General features: G+C 38.7%; 1 protein-coding gene across 2 annotated transcripts in view; it reads left to right on the top strand.

Moving 5' to 3' along the window:
• The window catches only part of PAK5 (p21 (RAC1) activated kinase 5), a 316,229-nt gene that overhangs the window by 127,926 nt on the left and 164,922 nt on the right, over positions 1-23,381 (top strand). For both annotated transcript variants that reach the window (XM_010355272.2, XM_010355273.2), the window contains one exon: positions 7,617-7,766. The gene's annotated coding sequence lies outside the window, so the exon portion shown is untranslated. The remainder of the gene's footprint in view (positions 1-7,616; positions 7,767-23,381) is intronic.

Raw genomic sequence — 23,381 nt, forward strand, 5'->3', positions numbered from 1 at the left:
TGAGGGGAGGGGGCAGGGATAGCATTAGGAGATATACCTAATGTAAATGATGAATTAATGGGTGCAGCACATCAACATGGCGCATGTATACATATATAACATACCTGCACCTTGTGCACATGTATCCTAGAACTTAAAGTATAATAATAATAATAATAATAAAGGAGAGTGATGATGAAAAACTCACTTCCTAGTAGCACATTTATCCCTGTACAACTCTGTCACCACTCTTCTCCCATCTCATCTTTTGTCTTAGGAAATCTAAACTCAGCAGGATCAGCTTGGACAGGTGAAGATTCACTGAAGTGAAGGTTAGCGAATTCACACACTTCCAAGACATTACAATGCAGTTTTAAACTGTTATCTTTTATCCATTTTAGGTGTCAGATTAAATTTAAGTTAATTTCCGTATAACTTAAACACAGGAATTAAAATAGCTTTCTAAACCTAATGTTATGTAGTACCTTGGAGTATCTAAAGTTCTCGCACATACATCATTGTATTTAATCCTCTGTAAATTGTGTAAGTAGGTGTTATAGAGGAAGTACATGCTGTTATTACCTTGGTTTTAGGATGAGGAAGCCCAGAGACAGACCAGGTTAGTCGATTAAATTTCAAAGGCAAGTAGAATGGGCTAGAACCTGGGTCATCTAGTTAATACAGACTTTAAGTGTTTTTTCTATTGGAGCAGAAAAACCAATATATCTAAACATAATTGTTCACTTGACTTTTCAGTGTAAAGAAGAGTTACTCCAAAAATAAAAACCAACACATTATAAACTGCTCTCGAGATGGAAAAAAAAAGAGTAGTAATGTGAGAATATTATAGTTCATAGTCCTAGAAAGCTCAATATTTCTATTGTCTCAAGGGAAATGTCTCAAAGAGGCCAGAAACTCAAACCAGATATTTTCCTGTAGAAAAAGGTGAGGATGTTTTCAAAAACTGAGTTTTATTATTAGCTGAAAAGAAAAATAAAATAGTGCTCAATCTGTATTTGGGGAAATCCCAAAACAGCCTATAGTTCTGTATGCCCTGAGAACTTTCTCTACAGAGGATTTCCTGCAATTGACAAACACATAAATAATTTCTGCAAAAATGCAGTCCCATATGTCACAGCTTTCTTGTTTTGAATGAAAGAAAATCCATTTGTGAGTGGGTTAGGTTTTCTACATACCAAAAGTTATTTATTCAATTTTTTAGAGTTTCTATTATGTTGCTTTCTCCTCTGGATGCAGAACATACCTTATTCCAACAGTGAAGGAAAAGATGCTGAGCTCTGGCTATAAATATTTTATCGTATATAGAGACAAAGATCACAGCGGGGCAGATGAGTAGCAGGAAACAAATGTGATGTTGTTTTCAAATCCTCCGAGGGGGTTTATATTAAACTGTCTCTGCCAGCTTGTTTTGTGCTTGGCTTTTACACTGTCAAACCCAGTAATGGAACCCTTTTGTATACTTGGAGTTCACCTACTGGATGAGGAATGCAGCATCTAACTGAAAGTGTTAAAATTATCCATGTTATAAAGTATACACACAAAAACTGGCAGAGTGATGAAGACATATTTCTAAGAAGGATGATCCATATTGGATTTTTTTGGAAAGGTTCTATCCTAGTAAAGACAATAGGTTAAAAAAAGTTGTATGTTGAGTTTTCTCAATTCAGTTTCTTCTTTTTCTCCTCTTACTCTAATGTCTCAGAGTTGTTGGAGTGTTTTAACTTAATAGGATTTAGCATCTTTCATGATTTCATAACCCACTGGAGTTTATTTGGCCAGAACTCAATATTAATGAGAACAAGGTCTTGAGCCCATTCTCCCTGAGGGGAGGACAAAGTCCTATTTTCCTAACATAATGGCGCAGACGACGCATCAAACCTACTACTCACAAAATTGCATCTCTTGATATAAGGAAAAGTGGATGAGAGGGCGACTAATACACCAACTTTTCCAAAATTGCAGATCTGATGGAACCCTTCCTGTCTCTAAATTACCTTGAAATGTATTTGCATAAGGGGCTGCCATCCTTGAATGTCAGGAGGGGAAAAAAGAATGCAGAGACTGTTTATACTAGTAGAGCTGATAGTAAATCTTCCTACTGTTTTATATACAATAGAATTTTAGAGTTTAAAAATTTTAAAGTTTAAATTTTAGAGTTTTAAAACTCTAAAGTTCTATTGTATATAAAACAGAAGAAGGTTCATTAACTCTGAGATATGAATATATTATTTATATCGGTCACTTACCAATGTGCCTAATAATATATTCATATCTCAGAGTCGGGTGCCGTGTTTTGAATGTATATTATGAATGAGCATCTGATGGCCAACATCCCCAATATAGGAGTAAAATGTCCAGAGAATCTATGTAAATAAAGTACAAAATGGGGCCAGGCACGATGGCTCAGGCCTGTAATCCCAGCACTTTGGGAGGCCGAGGCAGGTGTATCACCTGAGGTAAGGTGTTCGAGACCAGCCTGGCCAACATGGTGAAACCCTGTCTCTAGTAAAAATACAAAAATTAGCCAAGCATGGTGGCAGGTACTTGTAATCCCAGCTACTCGGGAGGCTGAGGCAGGAGAATCACTTGAACCTGGGAGGTGGAGGTTGCAGTGAGCCAAAATGGTGCCACTGCACTCCAGCCTGGGCAACAGAGTGAGACTTGTTCCTTGGTCTCAAAAACAAAACAAAACAAGAAAACAAAAACAAAGTGGCATAAACTTATGTGAAAGCTTAGTTATGCTTCTCTGATGGGTGTACCCCTTTTTATAACACACACACACATATCAAACCATAGAGATGCTTATCTTACATGTAAGTCAAAATGTGAGTAAGCTAGGACATTTAGGATTGTTTGCTTGTTTCTTTTTCAAATTATTCACAGATATCAGGCCACTGATTTTTGGCTTGAAGAGCTAAATTCAGTAACTAAAATGCTGCTTAGAGTGGTTTTGTACTTGGTAAAAAATGCACACTAATTTTTCTTACTATTAATTATTGGCCAGGTACTCTGTGTAGGCTATTTTATAGAAAATGGTATTCTTCTCCATCTTTCAGATGAGTAAATAATCTCAGGGAATAATAAATTGCCTCAAATCGTGCACCTAGTAAAAGGTGGAGCCCGTCTGTGGATACAAAGCCAACTCCTTCCTCTTGAAGGTTGGAAATGCAAATACTAAATTTAATTGACATCTGTACCTTTTGTTAAAATGTGCATTATCAACATGTTCAGAATGGTATAGCTGTTATCTGAACATAGTCTACTAATATTCAGCATTCAGATTTCTTTTTTTTTTTTTTGAGATAAAGTCTGGCTCTGTCACCCAGGCTGGAGTACAGTGGTGTGATCTCAGCTCACTGCAACCTCTACCTCCCAGGCTCAAGCCATCCCCCTACCCCAGCCCTCCCAAGTAGCTGGGACTACAGGCGTGCACCACCACACCCAGCTCATTTTTGTATTTTTTGTGGAGGTGGGGTTTCGCCATGTTACTCAGGCTGGTCTCAAACTCATGAGCTCAAGTGATCAGCTTGCCGCTGCCTTCCAAAGTGCTGGGATTACAGGGTGAGCTACCACACCCAGACCCCAGATTGCTTTTTAAAAGTCAGTAATGGTAATATGGCTTTAGCAGAGATATATGGGTAAAGGCTTCTTAATGGCATGTTTTAAGAGGAATAAATATGAGAGAAGAGTTTTAGTGATGATTTGAGAATGGCTTAAAGTAATTTTATGATATCTAATATTTCTTTGATTAATTTGGCTATTTGTAGTGTAAATAGAAAATTAAAAGTAGCATGAATTCTTAGAAAATAAACTCAAAATGGTTATATAGAAAATGTAATCCCAGCACTTTGGGAGGCCGAGACGGGTGGATCACAAGGTCAGGAGATCGAGACCATCCTGGCTAACACGGTGAAACCCCGTCTCTACTAAAAATACAAAAACTAACCGGGCGAGGTGGCGGGCGCCTGTAGTCCCAGCTACTCGGGAGGCTGAGGCAGGAGAATGGCGTAAACCCGGGAGGCGGAGCTTGCAGTGAGCTGAGATCTGGCCACTGCACTCCAGTCCGGGCGACAGAGCGAGACTCCGCCTCAAAAAAAAAAAAAAAAAGAAAGAAAGAAAATGTAATATAATGATGCTAACAAAATACAAAATTTACAAAATGCATTTAGTTTTATTTTTCTGGATCAAAGTATTACTTCTGTCAAATATATTGAATTATCTTATTATTATGCAGTAGACCCACATGATTATATCAATTTTAAAATTGCATTCCTTGACAAGGTGACTTGTTTGCTGATACTCTAAACTATTTGAATGGGGTATCGAAAGATACAGAAAAGAAATTACGTCTACTTGTATTTTAGCCTATTTTGAACTAATTTAAAAGCAGCTGTCTGAACTATCCTTCTAGAATTTCTTGTTGCCTGTGTAAGGCATTGCTTTTTACTAAGTCCTACAGATCCTAGCAATAATAGTTTAATACACAGAACATGCTTTTGAGAAGATAATTTTAGCAACAAATTACTTTCTATGAAGTACAAGTAACTCAATATTAAAGGTCATTATTTTAAAATATTGAGAAGTAAACTAAATTGGAAAATATTTCTAAGGGGGCCATAAACATTTTTCAAATGCACTGGAAAATAGACATGTAACGTGTGATCCCTCCATTGTACCTCTCACAGGGTACTTGCATTTTTACAGAAAATACAAGGAACTAAGTATGGATCTTCTGTACTTGCAGTTAACTGGTGTATATAATGAAATAAAAGCTGGTATTTCTTATTCTTATCCAAAGAGAAAAATGCAGCAATTTTCTAGGAATTTAGGTTGACCTATAACAGACAAGGCGAACTATTAACCTATAATTATTTTCAGGGAAATTTTCTTTGAACTTATCTGAAAATTGGAGGAGCAATAATTAATATCATGCAGAAAAAAATACCTGGGCTCTGGAATTTCATTTTTTTATAGATATGTCATAATTGTACATATTTTGGGGATATTTGTGATGTTTTGATATGTGTATACAATGTGAAAATAAAGTCAAGGTAATTGAGATGTCCATCACCTCAAACGTTTATCTTTTCTTTGTATTGGGAACATTACAATTCTCTTCTAGTTATTTTGAAATATACAGTAAATTACTGTTAACTGTAATTTTCCTACGGCACTACCAAATATTAGAACTTATCCCTTCTATCTAACTGTATTTTTATACTCATTAATCAACGTCTTCTCATTTCTCTTGCTCCCTACTTTCCTTTCCAGTCTCTGGAAATCATAATTCTACCATCTACCTCCATGAGGTCTACATTTTTGTAGCTCCCATGTGTGAGTGAGAACATTTTCTTTGCCTGGCTTGTTTCACTTAATGTAATAACCTGCAGTTCCATCCATATTGCTGCCAATGACAGAAATTAATTTCTTTTTATGGTTGAATAGTATTTAAATGTATACATGCACCATATTTTCTTTATCCATTCTTTCAGTGATGGAAACTTAGGTTCATTCCATATCTTGGCTATTATGAATAGCACTGAAATAAACATGGATGTGGAGATATCTATTCAATACATTGATTTCCTTTCTTTTGATATATACTCAGCAGTGAGATTGCTGGATTGTATGGTAGTTCTATTTTTCATTTTTTGAGAAACCTACATGCCGTTTTCCATAATAGCTATATTACTTTACATTCCCACCAACAGCATACAAGTATTTTCCTCTCTCCGCATCCTTGCCAGCATTTGTTACTTTTTTTTTTCTTTTTGATAATAGCCATTCTAACTGGATTGAGATAATATCTCATTGTGGTTTTGATTTGCATTTCCCTGATGATTAGTGATGTTGAGCATTTTTTCAAACACCTGTTGGACATTCGTATGTCTTCTTTTGAGAAATGTCTATTTGGGTCTTTTGTCCATTTTTAATTGGATTATTATTATTTGGATGGTTTGCAAATATTTTCTCCCATATTGTAGACTGCCTCTTCACTTTGTCAATTGTTTCCTTTGCTGTTCAGAAGTTTTTTAGCTTGATGTAATCCCATTTGTCTACTGTTGTTTTTGTTGCCTGTTCTTTTGAGGTCTTACCCCAAAAATCTTTGCTTAGACCAATGTCTTGTAATGTTTCTTCAATGTTTTCTTCTAGTAGTTTCATAGTTTAGGTTTTACATATAAGTCTTTAATCAATTTTAAGTTGATTTTTGCATATAGTGAGAGAGAAGGGTCTAGTTTCGTGTTTCTGTATATGTATATCCAGTTTTCCTAGCATCGTTTATTAAAGAGACTGTCCTTTCCCCAATATATGTTCGTGGAGCCTTTGTCAAAATTAGTTGCCTGTAAGTGTTTGGATTTATTTCCGTGACTTTTATTCTATTCTATTCATTGACATGTCTGTTTTCATGCCAGAACCATGTTGGTTTGGTTACTGTAACTTTGTAGTATAATCTGAAATCAAGTACTTGAATGCCTCCAGTTTCATTCTTTATGCTCAGGATTGCTTTAGTTATTTGGAGTCTTTTGTGTTTCTGCATGAATTTTAGGATTCCTTTTTCTATTTCTGCAAATAATGTTATTAATATTTTGATAGGATTGCTGGAATTTGTGTTTTTAATAGGACAGCAGAGAATATAAGAAATAAGATTTACTTTCAGTTCCTGGGTCTTTCATGAAGAATATAAAATCTGTATGTAGTCCCTTTCTACCCTAACTATAATATTTATTATTTACTCATTTAAATGGCAGGGGTATGCTGAACCGTAAACAAGGTTGGGAATTTGCATAATCCTCATATAACTGTGATTCAGCCAATCTGTATATAGTTGATTCTCATTATTTGTGATTTCATATTTACAGATTCACCTTCTCATAGCTTTTACATTTTTGTGCTTAATGTTGGTGACTCCATGGTTTGAAATGGAACCATAGTGTGGGGCTGACATGCTGTCTCATGTTCCTAAGCACAATAGGCTGTCACGTGCCTTATGGAGAAAACACATGTGTTAGAAAATCTTTGTTGAGGCATGAGCTTCAGTGCTGTTGATTGTGAGTTCCATCTTAATAAATCAACAATATGTATACACACTGACACACATAAAATAGAGTTATGTATTGATTATTTGACAAAAATATTGGAGCCAGAGACTTGCAGAAACCTAACCCTCTATTTCTCCTAGGAACAATGCGTCAGTATTTGCTAACTTAGTGTTTGTGGTGACTTCATAATCATAACTACTGCAAATATCAAGAACTGACTGTATTGAAAATGTATGATTACCAGTTAGTGGGCTAGGCCCCAGAGATTCAGGGAGCAAACAAGGTTCACCATCTATTGGAGAGATGGATTTGTGATAGAATAATTATTCATAGTCTAGAAAATGCTGTGGTACAGATGCAGCCAAGATACTAAGAGGAGTCTAATACTCCCTGAGGTGTCCAGGTAATAATATACAGATCCGTAGCTGCATGCCTGAGAAAATGACAGAAACAGTAAAAAAGAATGCACTGCATGTGGGAGAATGTAAAGTAAATGTGGCTATATGTTTTGTTTATTTTTAAGCACAGCATAATGTTAGTGGGGTTCTGAGTCATTTTGATACTATATTGTTACAGAAATACATTGTGGTGAAATGCTTCCACCTCTTGCCAAAATGAACACTGAGAAAAAATGAAGAAGACTGACAAGCACCAACGAAAAGCTGCAGAATAGAAATAGCCCCACTCCTCTGGAGTCTTTAATTCATCCACAGCCATCATATAAAGGTAGGGGAATAAATTACCTTATGGTTTTGTCCTTTTAAAATGTATTTTAAATTAAACAGTACTAAAAATACAGAAACATGCATGTATTGATTCAACAATATTCTCTGGGTTACTGCTATAGGCCTGCAAACTATTGTAGGCACTGGAAACTAAAAAGGCAAGCTTATGACCTTGCAGAAGCTGACATTCCAGTGGAAAGGGTAAGTAAATAAATGAAAAGGAAACTGACAACCATTGATAATGTTTATGAACACGATAAGCAGGTTAATGAGATAAGGGATGAGGGACTACTTTAGTTTGAGTGTCAGAGCAGAACACTTAGAGAATTTGAGCTGAGAACTGAGTGATAGAAAAAATCCAGCTGAGTAGGGTTTGAAGATCATACCTTCCATGTGTCACGAACCAGGATCCATGTGGACATATTCAAGGTTTGGAAACCAGGCCAATATCACTTTAAGAGAGGGGCTTTGGAGAAGCAGGATGTAGGAGATGAAGCTGGAGAGTTGTTTAGATGTGGGAAAGTGTCTTCATTTTATTTTAATAAAGATGGAAGTTATTGGACAGTCATTAGCAGGTGAATGAAAGAATTTATATTTTTTAAGGCCATTCTTCTTTATTATAGCCAACTAGTATTAATGGGGTTGCAGGAGCTGAAAACAGGGTGCTCTTACCCACATAAAAGATACTGCTGACTTGGCTTAGGGATGTGACATTGGAGATGGATGAATTTGAAAGATATTTGGGCATAGATGACCACCCAAGCTCCTTGTAAATCTCCAAATATAATTCTAATTTCCATATGCAGGGTATGCTGTCTATTTGTGTTTTAATACACAATAGTCAGATTGTAATTTATTCCACTATTTCAAAGAACTGTTTATGATGTATATGTCTGTGGTCTGCTTCTGAAACTTAGAGGGTGTTGATGCCAAATTGTGAAAATAAAGAAAATTCTGCCCTGAAATCTCATATTCTAGGCGGGTTATCTTGTAACACTCAGAGACTTGAGCATTCCAGATATGTTTGTAGCTCTTCTCCTGCTTCCTACATGGCTCCTGACTTCTAAGAACATTGTTGCTCAAGACACTGAGAGGCAGCCTGTGGGAAGGGTGTCCTTCTAGATGAGAAACAAGAGTTTTTTGAGGACTAGTGGCTTAGGTCAGTCAAGCATAACTTCAAGACTAAAACTTTCATACTGGGTTATTCATAGATGGAATGTTGAAGGGAAAATTAAAATCCAACTTCAAATTGGTGCTTTAAAAAGATGAGAATATATGGATTTAAGCAATGGTTACCAGAGAAACGTATCCTCTGTGCAGTGAGGGTTTCACATCTTGGATTATGTAACCATTGTGCAATGTCCATAGGGGAGGGAAAGGAGGAAAAGAAATGTATGCGATGACCTTGTAGGTCCAAATTTGCAAGAAGCCAACAGCTACTGTTGGAGGGTGGACAACCCTAAAGTCTGTGCTCAGAAGAGTTATTCTTGATAGCTCAACTGAACAGTATTTTAAGATCTCAGCAAAGTGCAGCTTGCTTTCCAATATTCGTAACTGTCTGAAATGGTTCTAAACTTGTACGGTGCAGGAATTCTTCCTTCCTCCACCCCAAATCCTTCCATAAAGCTTTTGATCATTAGAAAACAACCCCAATGCAGCAATTATACAGTGCTGGATAATTAAAAAGTCTCATGAGACTCTACAAGTTCACAGGAGAGCCAAGGCTGAAGCTTACTGAGGGGTATTTTGTACCACACAGCTCAGGTAGCTAAAAGCAAGTTTTGTTAACAAGTAAACAGGTGCAAACCATCAATCAGTACAGTTTTGATAAACAGCATAGACAAACTGGTACAGGATGCTGGTGGGGTTTTAGACTTTTCACAGCACCTTATACATCACTAGCTAGTACATTTCACCTCTGACTTGGCCAAAATCAATACCATGTTTCCAGGTGCCCATCAAGATATGCAAAGAGCTACCCACAGTGCACAGTTAACCCTCTTCTCATATACTTAGAGAATTGAGCCAGGATGAAAACAGAAGGCCTAAATATGACATACCCCATTCTGTGATTAGTCTTGTCATCCACTGGACTAGATAAAATTCTTTGATTAGCTGGAGAGATCATTAAGAAGCTAGGCCTTTCAAATGGAAGTCAAAGTTCCTTAAGAAATGATTGGATTCTGAAGCAACAAGACTAACATAAACTAGAAAGAGTAATGGTGCCTTAGGTTGATTTGTCCAGAAGCGGAGAGTGAAACAAAAAAAATGGAGTGGTGTTTAATCGGAGGTGATGCCAGCACACATTTGTAGGGTAGTGCAGATGTGAGACAGAGGAAAGAAGGAAAACAAAAAAGGTGCCTTATCATTTCTGTGATCAAGAGGGGTATAATCACATTAGATAACTTTGGGATACAGCACAGAACATAACTTGGATTTATCCCAACCAAGGGCATGGAAATTAGGGTATTTAGCTATCTTCTCCCATCTATCTCGACTAAGGGCTGCTCCCTTAGGTGGAGTATGGAGTGTTAACTCCCTGGTATTTGTAACTTACCATACGTGTAGACCAAGAAAACTCTAGCAGCCAGAGGAAGCCCTCAGGCAGAGTCCCAGATGTTTACTATTGAAAGTCACCATCAAGTCAACTTGCACAACAATAATAACTGCCAATGGGATGAGGACAGAGCACCTACAGTTTCTGCTAGAAGAAGTGACAACAAAGATGATGGTGATGATCATGATCATATGAATAGAGCTATCATTTATTGAGCAACTAGAAGCCAAGTCCTATATTAAATGCTTTACATGTATTTTATCATTTAATTCTTATCTGTTGGATATCCACTCTGTGTCAGGTGGAGATATTTATGCATGATTATATATCTATATAATATCACAGTCTTGCAGGATGTATATTATTCCAGTCTTTAATTTAGAGATGACCACACAAGGCTTATCAAGGTTAACCAAATTGTCTGAAGTAACATAGGAAATACAGTTGGGATTCAAACCTGGGTTTGTCTGCCTCCTAAAGAGTCCCTTGGCTTAGGCAACATTATAATCCTTAATTAACTAATTAATCATTGATATTTTTCTGACACTCATCTATGAAAAAGTCAGCAGGCACTATTTAGATTCTGAGATACAAAACAAAAATTGTCCTTGTTCCCAAGGAGTTCTGTGTTTATGGAAGAGAAAGACAAAAAAAAAAAAAAAACTCTAGTATTATAAGGGCTGTACTAGAAGTATGTTGTAGCTATTGAACATGATCAGGAAAGAGAGTATCACTTGTTGCTGTTTAACAAATAGCCCTATAACTCACTGACTTAAAATAATAAGCATGTGTTATTGATCATGAGCCTGTGGGTGAGCTGGGAACTTCTACTGACTTGGACTAAGCTTGGCTGATCTTAGCTAGATTTGCTCTGTAGTCTGCTGACAAGTTGGCTGGGGCTGAATAGTCTCAGATGCTTCACTGCCATGTCTGGTGATTGACTGGATGTGGCTAGGGAAACTCACTTCTCCAGCAGGCTAACCAAGACTCATTCAATGGCAACTGAGCCATGTGGATCACTCATTCAAGAGAATAAGTATAAGTGTGCAAGGCTGCTCAAGGCCTGGCCTCAGAACAATCACTTCTACCACATATAGAACAAAGAAATTCACAGGCCAGCTCAGATTTAAGGGATGTGGAAATAGATTCTACCTCCTGGTTAGAGGTTCAAAGTCACATTGCAAAAGGACATTGGTAAAGGAAGGGGAAGAACTAGATTGCAAACAGTCTACTGGGAAGAAAACATCTGGATAAAAGATTACAGAGTAAGTAGACATTCCCTAGCCAAATAAGATAGGAAGAGAATTTAAAGCAAGAAGGGGCTGGGCATCATGGCTCATGCCTATAATCCCAGCACTTTAAGAGGCTGAGGTAGAAGAATCACTTGAGCCCAGGAGTTTGAGACCAGCATGGGCAATATAGACCCTATCTCTACAAAAAAAATAAAGTAAATTAGCTGAGCATTGTGGCACTGCCTGTGATCCCAGCAGAGAGGTGGGAGGCTGAGGTGGGAGGATCACTTGGGCCTAGGAAGTAAGCTGTGATCGTACCACTGCACTCCAGCCTAGACAACAGAGCAAGACCCTTTCTCAAAAGAAAAGAGAAAATAAAAGAAAATAAAAGGAAAGAAAATAAAAGAAAGCAGGATAGTTTGTATTTAAAGACACAGGAATATAGTGTTCCATAATGCTGTCAGGTTACTTGGGAATTAAGGCATCTAATGGTGAGGGAGAGAGAGGAGAATTAAAGACAAGAAATCTGTAAAATGTACCAGAATTCAGGAAAATAAAAGTTAACTTGCAGACAGAATAATATGTTTATGAAAAAGTGATAGGCAAATGGGAAGATGAACAAAGTTAGGTCGATGGATGAATGAATGGTTGATTGGACAGACTGTTGTGGTAATAGGGTTACCAAAATTGTTAAGATTCTATCTTAGAAAAAAATTTGTAAGTTGGGCTTGGTGGCTCACACCTGTAATCCCAGCACTTTGGGAGGCTGAGGCAGGTGGATGGCTTGAGCTCAGGAGTTCAAGATCAGCCTGGACAACATGGTGAAACCCCATCTAAAAAAAAAAAAAAAAATTAGTCGGGCAGGGTGGCGTGCACCTGTGGTTCCAGATACTGGGGAGGTTGAGGTGGGAGGATCACTTGAGCCTGGGAGGCAGAGGTTTCAGTGAGCCAAGATTGTACCAGTGCACTCCAGCCTGTGAGACAGAGCAACACACCCTGTCTCAAAAAAAAGGGGTTTGTAGAATGTGTATTTATTTCAACAAGAAAAGAGGAGGGAGGAAATACCTTTATAAGTGATTGAAGAAAACAAGGTGGTTGAAAGCAGGCCTGAAGGAAATAACTTTTCAGCATTTGACTGTGTTCGAGGCTTCACGGAGCTATTGTGATGATGCAGATTGCATGATAGAAACTCTTTCTATGGGACAACTTTTATAAGCATGTTAAGCATAGTGAGTAGGTTTTTGTGAAAACTAATGAAGAGTTTGGCTTATGGTCACAAGCCAATTCCAAGGCTCTAGATTCTCATAAGGCCAAGTCTCTGTGAAGACTGTTGATGTCAGAGATATATTTACATAGAGATTTGTGCATGTGTGTGTTTCCACTGGGGTATGTGTGTGAGATGGTAATTTTCAATTCATGGATTTCTCCACTCTGAGACTGAGTTGTGTAAATTGAATAGCAGCTCTATTCTACAGTTTTCCAAAGCCACTTTCATTGTACTCCTGGGTCTGTGTTGCAAGTGTGGAGCTCGCCCAAGTCACCAGGTGCAGCAGATTTTACTGTGAAGCATAACAGGCTAACATTAGCATCTCAAGCTCCTCAGAGGCAGAATAGAAATTTCATAGTTCATTTTCACGGCTAAGTAATACTACATTGTGTTAATATATCACAGTCTATTTTTCTGTTCTTTTATAGATTGATATTTCTGTTGTTTCCATTATCTGCTGTTATGAAAAATGGTACTATGATCATTTTTGTATCTCTCCTGGTGCCTGTGCAAGAGTGTTTCAGGGAAGTATATGTAGAAGTGGATTCCTAGGAGATAAGATGTATAGGTAACCAACCATCTCGGTTTGCCTGGAACTGAGGAGTTTTCCAGGATGTAAGATTTTCTGTGCTAAAACCAGGACAGTCTCGATCAAAATGATGTAAGTGGTCACCTTAAACACACATATGATCAATTTTACAACATAATACATATTAAACTCTTTCCCACAGAATTGGTAGCAATTTACACTCCCAACAAGTGGTATATGACTACTCCCTTTGAATACCATTCTCTTCATGCCTGGTGTTCTTGATATCTTAATTTTTGCCAATCAATTGAGTGTGAAATGGAATCTTGCTGTGATTTGATTTTCCCTGGTAACTAATGAGGTTCAGCATCTTTTCGTGTTTAGTTTTCCCTGTGTGTGTTCTCTTCTGTGAAATGCCTTCCATATCTTTCATCTTTTCTTGTTTTTTTTTTTTTTTTTTAAATTAGACACATCTAATTTATCTCTTCAGATTTTCTTGATTTTTCCAGCACTTGGCTTAGGGTCTCTCAACGGCAGCAGTGATGGCATTTTGGACTGCGTAATTCTCATGGGATACTGTCCTGTGCCTTGCAGCACATTTAGCAGCACCCTTGACCTTTACCCACTAGGTGCCAATAGCACCCCCAAGTAGTGAAAATAAAAAATGCCTCTAGACATAAAACTACCTCTTGCCAAATGTTTCTCTAGGGGCAAGATTGTACCTGGTTGAGAGCATCTTGCTCCTGCAGGAAAGAGAAGGTAGCCAGGCAGGTAAATTCCAGTTTCCATTTCTCTCTCTGATGAACTATCTCTCAAGGCCTGTACAGCATGTCTCTGTCCAGCATGTTTAGAAGTGTCGCATGTCACATAGCAGATGCATCGCTGAACCACTGGCTCTATTTCTTCATGGTAATGCAGTGGTCACAGCAGTAACATCTCACTTTGTGTTGCTGCTCACCCTTCCCTGCTTCATTTACTATCTCTTCTCTTTCCCACCTTTGGATTGCATATTCCAATTAAAACCTCAGCACTTAATGCATGTCTCAGGTTCAGTGTCCTAGGGAAACTGAACTAAAACAAGTAATTACAGACAAGATACCCTACCGATAGGATTTTGGAATTTGATTACTGACGTGTCTGAAAGCAATGGGGATCATATATTTAGTGGTAAATTGGGATGAAAATAAACCCTAGCAGGCAGCAGCATTGCAATTACTTAAACTCTCATCTGTAGTAAATTGGGATATGGCTTAAGTGGAAGGTCAGTTGTTAGGAGATCTAGTAGCTGCAACACACAGTGGCTATTAAAGCACTGATAATTATGCAGATTGTGAAGTAGATGGCTACTTTTGACCTGCGGAAAGAAAATGTTACGCTGAGGATGGTTCATTGCCTACTTAAGGCATGCTCTGAAAGCCAGAGGGCATCTATGGCTACTTTAAAGGAGACTAATCTCTGGTCACTGCAGGGCAGACTGTGATGTAACCCAGGCCCAGGATCTGACTATAAGGCTGGTAGGGCTGCCAAGGAGACAGGATACACAGCTTTGTAAAATCTCCTATTTCAAACTCAGGGCCATGATCGGAATAAGGAGACGTGGGATGAGTTCATTTGGATGGATGAGATTGAGGGCCTTAAACCCCTAAGTTCCCTTAAACCACCCTGGAAGACAGGAGTCATCTTCTTTTTCTGACAGAGAAAAACAGCTTTCCTTGCCCAACAGTTGTGTAGGAATCTCACCTGAAGCAGGTGCCTTATGAAATCATTCTTGCATGCTTTAAGATCTTTCTCTGCCACTGCTCATTGTCTCCATGCTGATAACTAGAGTGTAGACTCAGCGGAGAAGTACCAGCCATCTCCAGGGCGAAATAGCCTACCCACTGAACAATTGAAGTACCTTGAAACCCACCCGGGAGTGGACCTTGAGTGTATTAGAGTGGAGAGGAGGATATATGTTGTGCTGAACTCCCATTGACTTCAGTGGGGATGGCACCAGGTTCAAGAGGCAGAAGAAGAGACCCAGAGCCAGTAAACAAGACATGGGGTCTCATGAAGGGCTTACATACAGGGGAGAGAGTCCTGTGGTGGTGAGCTAGACAGGAGAACCACAACCACTTGCAAAAAGCATGCAGTTTATATAGCATGTTCACTTAGCCCCCTCCCCTAATAACCTCCACCTGGAAACCTTTTAACCCCATACACAGGGCCTCAAACCCCTGTACAGCCCACATTCCACAGGACAGGATGGGGCCCAGATGTTCCTCATAGAGAAGGAATAGCTCTCTGGGTTGGCCACTCCTGGATTCCCTAGCTCAGAATTCCCAACTGCATTCAGGTGCACCATACAGGGTCACTCTTAGGATATGCTTAAGTAACTGTGGTCAGGTGCATTTATCATACAGTATAATGCTAAATCAGGGGTATTCATTGATATAGAGGCACTCACTCATAAGTCAAGATTCAGTTGTTTGTCAAGGACACTTGGAGCTGATCCCGATAGTTTTCTGGGATGGTTCTTCAAATCCTGTATGCTCTGATGGCCTATGGCAAATGAGGAAATGCCACAAGTTCTTTAACAGTCTCAATAAAGGGTCCGATAGCTCAGAAAGGACGGAATGTTAGAATGCATGTTAAAAAGGTTTTAGGTACAATCTTCAAACCTATCACTTCACTATTTCTAACGAAGAAGACCCAGAGGACACTCCCTTCACAAAGACAGTAAGGGATCCTGAAGCGGAGTGCTGACACATTTGAGAAGCTGGTCTGAAAAGGCTGCCGTCTATGGGCTGGGGTTGACATTTGAAGAAGCTGTCCAGGAGTTGATCTTCCTAATATTGCTTGGATGATGGGGCCCAGAACAACAGAGGCTAAGTAGCAGTGTTTACTGTTAGAGTTAAGGTGGCCTTAACTACTTATAATGTGTAGCAAAATTGAAGTAGCAGTCAGAGTGCCTTGAGCCACAGGAATCTAACAGTGGCTAAGAGATCCTGGAAATCTTTGGGAGAAAATAATTGGGCAGCTAATAGATCTGCAGTTTGGATAACGGGAGAACAACTGAAGGGTTATAAACCATGGAATTTCATAGACCCTTTCCAGGTTTCCACATCTAAGTTGGTTCAGAGATGGCAAGGAACCGTGACAGTCAGCTCATGTTCATGTTTCATGTTTATTCCATTTTTAATTTTTTGTACATTTTACACATCGTTATTGCATATCTACCTGCGAATTCTAATACATGATGTACAGTCGGTTGATTGTTATTTGGTCACCTGGGGCCCTGGGTGACCAATACTCTCCATGTTTCCCCATGGAGAGTATTGCTTTGTGTTCTCTAGGAGTCAGGAATATTGGCTGTCTTCTGGGATTCCACGCTAGGGAGGGGCTGACTCTCAGGCTTGGCTGCTCTGCCTCCCATTGCCCAGGGCCTAGGCTTTGTCTTTACAGCAGTGTTGTTATCGTCATATTCCTTTAGAGCTATCCAGTCATTTTCTTTAGTTTAATTCCTAAATCGTTTCTCTGGTATTATTTCTCTAACATTTATTTTTGTGAGCAAAGGTGGAGGGAAGCTCAAATATTTCATTTACTAACTACTGAGCCTAGCGTAATGTATTACTTCTTTAAAATTTTTTTTGAGATAGGGTCTCTCTCTGTTGTTCAGGCTGGAGTGCAGTGATACAATCATAGCTTACAGCAGCCTCAAGCTCCTGGGCTCAAGCAGTCCTCCTATCTCAACTTCCCAAGTATCTGTGACTACAGGTACAGGTCACCACACCTGACTAATTTTTTTATATTTTTAGTAAAGATGAGGTCTTGCTATGTTGCACTGGCTGCTCTGGAACTCCTGGACTTAAGTGATCGTCCTGCCTCAGCCCCTCAAAGTGTTGGGATTACAGATATGAGCTACCATGCCAGGCCATCAAAATTGATCTTTTTATAAATGTATCCAGGATATATTTGCATTTTAGCATAGGAATCCTTTAAATTACCTAGACTGCATACTACCAAAAATGAAATAACTTTGTCTCTCTACTTGCCTGAAAATGACTTAGAGCAATAAGCAATTGCCCAGTGCACCAATTATAATGGCATTGAGTTTGGTCCAGGAAGTCTTTAATTGAATGAATCAGAGGGGTATTCTTATCCCTTGTTCAGTGTCCTTTTCACATGGTTAACAGGTATTGATCAGAAGACTGGGCCTGTGGGCATAGATCCTGAGTGACGTTTCTCTAGTCAGAGGCAAGCTCAGCTGGTCCCCTCTCCACACATTCCTTATTTATGGAACACACACATTCAACATGTACTGAGCTGTCCCTCTTATTTAGTCATTTTTTAGAAACATGATAGTAAGTGGTACATTTCAGGAAGATTTTCACACATTTCAAAGTTTGACATTCACAAAGACAAATTTTTAACTGTTAGAACACTTTCATCTTTGGAACTGCCAAGTCTCTATACTTTATATATAGAGAGAAATGTGAATGACTTTGATTAACTGGTCAAAGGGTGGAGCAGGGTTCTCATGCCTATGCAGACCGCACAGTGTAAGGGAAAGTAGGCAGGGGGTGAGAAGTTTGCAAAGAGGGAAATGTAGACCTGTGTAAATGCAATGACTCCTACCTATCTCCAATCTGTAATTGCTGTATGGTAATGTGGGCCAGATATTCTGTTTTTTTAAAGGAAGCTGGAAGCTTGAAAGCTAGAGTTTTCTAATATAAAACCTCCTAATTTTTTTTTTTATTATACTTTAAGCTCTAGGGTACATGTGCATAACGTGCAGGTTTGTTACATATGTATACTTGTGCCATGTTGGTGTGCTGCACCCATCAACTCGTCAGCACCCATCAACTCGTCATTTACATCAGATATAACTCCCAATGCAATCCCTTCCCCCTCCCCCCTTCCGGTGATAGGCCCCGGTGTGTGATGTTCCCCTTCCCGAGTCCAAGTGATCTCATTGTTCAGTTCCCACCTATGAGTGAGAACATGCGGTGTTTGGTTTTCTGTTCTTGCGATAGTTTGCTGAGAATGATGATTTACAGCTGCATCCATGTGCCTACAAAGGACACAAACTCATCCTTTTTTATGGCTGCATAGTATTCCATGGTATATATGTGCCACATTTTCTTAATCCAGTCTGTCACTGATGGACATTTGGGTTGATTCCAAGTCTTTGCTATTGTGAATAGTGCCGCAATAAACATACGTGTGCATGTATCTTTATAGCAGCATGATTTATAATCCTTTGAGTATATACCCAGTAATGGGATGGCTGGGTCATATGGTACTTCTAGTTCTAGATCCTTGAGGAATTGCCATACTGTTTTCCATAATGGTTGAACTAGTTTACAATCCCACCAACAGTGTAAAAGTGTTCCTATTTCTCCACATCCTCTCCAGCACCTGTTGTTTCCTGACTTTTGAATGATTGCCATTCTAACTGGTGTGAGATGGTATCTCATTGTGGTTTTGATTTGCATTTCTCTGATGGCCAGTGATGCTGAGCATTTTTTCATGTGTCTGTTGGCTGTATGAATGTCTTCTTTTGAGAAATGTCTGTTCATATCCTTTGCCCACTTTTTGATGGGGTTGTTTGTTTTTCTTATAAATTTGTTTGAGTTCTTTGTAGGTTCTGGATATTAGCCCTTTGTCTGATGAGTAGATTGCAAAAATTTTCTCCCATTCTGTAGGTTGCCTGTTCACTCTGATGGTAGTTTCTTTTGCTGTGCAGAAGCTCTTTAGTTTAATTAGATCCCATTTGTCAATTTTGGCTTTTGTTGCCGTTGCTTTTGGTGTTTTAGACATGAAGTCCTTGCCCATGCCTGTGTCCTGAATGGTATTCCCTAAAAACCTCCTAATTTTTAAACATTGGTTTATTAAAAAACAAAAATAGGCAAACAACAAATGATCTGATTTTCTAGGGGAAAAAAACATGTTTGGGGCACTCTATGTGCTGAATCTAGCCTGCAGACAAGTTCAGATATGCAGCATGTAGCTTGAGATGGATGAGTTTCAAAATGCAAATCCTATCTGCACTGGCAGTTGGATTATTTTGTATCAAGGAAAATGACTTTTCTGTATTAAGGTATTTTTGCTTTTGATTGCTTGTTTTATTGCTTGGGATTTTCTTCTCCCTGGTATAACTGAAGAGCCTAGTGGATACTTTATCATCTAAAACTACATATTGGCCTATACTATGATCCAGCAATAGCCCCCCAAGTGTATGCCCATGGAAAACTGGTGCGTAATGGATCTATTCAAAGTAATACAAAACTGGAAAGAAGCCAGAAGTTCAACAACAGAAGAATGAGAAATAAATCTTGGTTTATTCATTCAGTGGAATGCGGTACAATAACAATAACACACTTTTGTTTTGAGACAGAGTCTCACTCTGTCACCCAGGCTGGAGTGCAGTGACACAGTCACAGCTCACTGCAGCCTCAACCTTCCAGGCTCAAACAATCCCCTCATCTCAGGCTCCTTAGTATCTGGGACCACAGGTGCTTTCCACTACGCCCAGCTAATTCTTTTATTTTTGTAGAGACAAGTTCTCACTATGTTGTCCAGGCTGGTCTCAAACTCCCGAGCTCAAGCAGTCCTCCCATCTCAGCCTCCCAAAGTGCTAGGATTACAGCTGTGAGCCACTGTGCCTGGCAGAACATGCTGTTGATACACACAACAACATGGATGAATCACAGACATTGCATTGAGCAAAAGAGGCTGGACCCCCCAAAAATGTATTATGTGTGATTCCATTTATAAGGAGCTCAAAAACGGGCAAAATTAATCTTTGGTGTTAGAACTCAAAAACTAGTTTGATATGCTGAGTTAGCTGTCTCCTTTTGCAGCTCAGGGGTAACTGCTTAGTAATTTGAAGGATGTTCTCAAGTATCCCTGTTTACCATAGGCATGAGGGGACTGGGTGCTTGAAGGTCCACCCTTCCAATCCTTCACCAACTGAGACGTCTCCATCACAATGCATGCATATAGAGGGGAAGGCACTCTGATTCCCCATGTGACATGATATTTCACTTTTTTTCCAAGTCCTCCAGGTTCCCCACTTGTGAAATATAAGTTTCTTTATCTATCATAGAGATGTACAGTTTTTTTTTATTCCTACCAAGCTTGAAGGAGTGGCTCTTTGTGGAGTGTTACTTATGTATATGTTGATTTCACATCTTCCCCAGAGCATCCTAGTCTCTGCACATGAAAAAAAAAAAAAAAGAAGCAAAATAACCCTTCTGTTTCCACTCACAAGCTTAATTTTTTTTTTTTCAAGTTTCAAGAGGAATAGACTGAGGGGAAGAAAATACACACCCAAGGCTATTTCTCTACTACTAGGAATTGGTGTTTCCATACAGATTGTTTCTCATACCCCGGGGACTAGTAAGTGCAGCCTTGAAAGGAAGCAATTGGAAAGTACCTAAAAGAGGCTCCCAGCCTATTTTATTTGGCACCTGCTCTCTAGGGCAGAAAGTGAGACGAGGAGAGTCTGCAGTAAAAACCAAAGAAGTAACTGAAGAAGGGGAAACATACACTGAGCCCTTAAGCTAGAAAGACCTCTGATATTACAACCAGGACTGTGTATTTCAAACACACGTGTAAATAGTGGTGGCTTATTGCGGCTGATAGGGCACGAAAGACAGCAGCCAGAGATCTGGTTGTAGTACGGGGGATGCAGAGGAGGGTGTTGTGACCGTTCTTTAAGGATTTATTCCTTATTCAAAGTGTCCTATATCCCTGCATTATTCAAACATCACTACTCAAAACGGAAAACATGGAAATAACTCAGAATTTATAAAGTGCTTCACTTGCTTATTTATAATGCAGGAAAGATAGGGAAAATTCAAAAAAATGGTTTTGTTAACTTCCAGTTGTTATGTCTCTGTGTTTTAAAATCAAGTTATCTCTCATTACAATAAGTTTCATGGGAAATTTGGCATTTTATTCCGTGGAATTCTCACTGGTCAAAATCAAAGGTACTTGACCCAGGTGGGAATCAGGTGTCTTCAGTCATGCTTAGCTACATCACTTATAGATGGCAATGCAGTCTTGAGTTCACTTCTTAACCTCTCTGAGCTCCGAGTGAAGCAAGATGAAATCCATGCTTTGTCTGTTCCTTAAGTTTGGTATGAAACAAAGCCAAAGGCATCCTAACAAAGTGTCAAGTGTGAGGTGAATGGGAGTTATAATCATTCTTACCCCCGTGGCTTAGAAAGCAAACCAAATGGCGTGTCTGCAAACATTCCTTAGATGAAGTGCTTTTTGATTCTTGTAATTAATGTTTGGTTTTTATTGGAAAATGGATGTAAGTATCATTAGTTATGGGAAAGAAGTTAAAGACCATGCATTCAGGGGGAGAAAAGGAGCTATACAGTTACAATGGAAAGCACTGGGATTTATTCTGTCCTCTCTTTCTGGCTGGCCAAAGAGTATAACTCCACGGAGTTGTTTTTCCTTATGTCTAAAATAGAAATACCAGTATCTACCACCCTGAACTACTTAAGAGGAATGTTGTAAACATCAAAGGAAATCATGTGTGAAAAGGCTTTAAAAGTTCAAATAAATAAAAGAGTATATAGTTGAGGGGTTATACCACTTTTCCCTCTTATTCTCAGAAAGGTTTCTAAGCATTATATTGAGGATTCTGGTAAGCTTAATCAAGCCCTCTCCTACTTGTAATGCTATCTGATTTTTTTTCTTCCTTTTATAAATCTAAATAAGTAAAGATAGTATCTAGCAAAAGGCATTGTATGTGTCAAATTTATCATATGGTCAAACAGTTCTAACATCACGGGCTAATGTCAATTAGCTCATGTCAACATTTTATTGTATTAAAACATTGGTCAATGTTTCACTATATTAATGCTGGCCATAACTTGGGAAAATGTGTATTGTCCAAACCAAGACTGGTGTGAGAGTAAAAAGGAGAGCTGTTAATAATTATGTCAGCCTAACAATAGTCAACTGAGACTGTTCTTGGAAAACAATTATTGTCTAAAAGCTTCCTTTTTAAAATAAGTCATAATTATGCCTAATATGTTCTACAGACTAATAAAGGCATGGGGAAGATTTTTTAATGAGCAAACTAAATGTATTCCATGGTTCTAGCCTTCGAGAAGCCACAAGTCTTTATGGTAAGAGAAAGCTTATGAAATACAAGGATGCAAAATTAGTAAATGAAAGGCATCATGCTAGCTAATAAGTGTTGGATTAAGTGGAGTAGAATCTTGGAGATTTAGACACGACAATGAAGATTCAGACAACCTTGAGTTGTTGGGGAGCTTCTCTGAGAGGGCCAAAGTCTTTAACTGGGTCTGCAAGACTGGTGGGAGCTCGGTAGATACAGGGAATAGCGTAGTTGGAGGTATTTGGGGCAGGTAAAACAATGTGGAGAAACACACAAATGGATGAGTTTCCATGGCTGTGTGTAGAGGGGAGAGACAAAAGGGCTGCGATTAAATTTTATAAGGATAAAATCTATTGTTTCAACAAATAGTTATCGAGTGTCTGTTACATGATAGGCAGTGTTCTAAATTATAGAGATATAACAGTGAACTAAACAACATATTTACCCTTATGGAGTTTATACTCTAACAAAGGAGAACTTCCCTTAAAATCTGCACCTTCTCTAAATGAACGTTTAGATGGCAAGAAGTCTTTTGGGGAAAGGGGGAATACTACTTGAAAAGCAGAAAATGAATGATTCAGGTCATTTTGTGTTAAAATAATAAGGGATTTCTAGCAACTGAGCTAACTTATCTTCCTTAGCCAGAATCTAAGACATGGAAAAAGGTTTATTGAGCATCCATCCATCCATTCATTCATTCAACAAATGTTTATTGAAAACCTACTAGGTGTCTGGCTCTTCTATGTGCTGGGGATACAGCAATGAGAAGTTTGGAGAAAGTTCTCTGCCTCTGCAGAGATATTCATCTAGTAAAAATGGATCCTCCCAGATCATATATTCTAATCCACAAAAATGAAAATTTAAAAAAAATCTCTTCAAGTACTTCTTTACATATTCACTTTCT

Source organism: Rhinopithecus roxellana, chromosome 13 (genome assembly GCF_007565055.1).
Source record: "Rhinopithecus roxellana isolate Shanxi Qingling chromosome 13, ASM756505v1, whole genome shotgun sequence".
Taxonomy (NCBI): domain Eukaryota; kingdom Metazoa; phylum Chordata; class Mammalia; order Primates; family Cercopithecidae; genus Rhinopithecus; species Rhinopithecus roxellana.